Source organism: Penaeus monodon, chromosome 28, assembly GCF_015228065.2.
Source record: "Penaeus monodon isolate SGIC_2016 chromosome 28, NSTDA_Pmon_1, whole genome shotgun sequence".
NCBI classification, from domain to species: Eukaryota; Metazoa; Arthropoda; class Malacostraca; order Decapoda; family Penaeidae; genus Penaeus; species Penaeus monodon.
In genome coordinates, this window is record NC_051413.1 from 4245687 (window position 1) to 4246204 (window position 518).

At 50.2% G+C, this 518-nt stretch overlaps 1 protein-coding gene across 1 annotated transcript in view; it reads left to right on the top strand.

The window, feature by feature from the left end:
* LOC119591300 (laminin subunit gamma-1-like) overlaps positions 1-518 on the top strand; it is an 83409-nt gene that overhangs the window by 29631 nt on the left and 53260 nt on the right. The gene's annotated exons all lie outside the window — the stretch shown is intronic.

Below are 518 nucleotides of genomic sequence, written 5' to 3' on the forward strand. Positions count from 1 at the left end.
TAGGGGGGGGAAGTTATCATTTTAATCATATCTTTATATGTGTTAGTGGAGAAGATGTTTGTGTGTTCACATGTGCGTTTTGTCTTTTCATCTTTCGTGTGCGTGCATGTGTACGTGTGTCTTGTATGTATTTCCATGAATCGCCATTTTCTATTAAGGCTTCACCATCCCCGTCGATCACTTTAATTCGGATTGTCAATAGACCCGATGGAGCTTCGAGTCGACCCCCGTAGCACAACACTGAGTCACCACCACTGTAATTTCCTCGTGACTCGACCAGGAAGCTGTCTCGGGCGGAGGGTCGTTCACGCTGCAGATTGAAATATGCGCACGTGTATAAACATTGGCGGGCGGTTGAATGCGGACAAATGCGTGCTTATTTGACCGCAACAGCTGGCTAATGGTTGTTCTGCGCTCGTGACCTCTGACCTGGCACCCGAGCGGGGTTGACCAGGCGGCGGTGGCCGGCCGGTCGATTGTGCCGGGACAGGCTGATGATGAGGTTGATCTTCAGATAT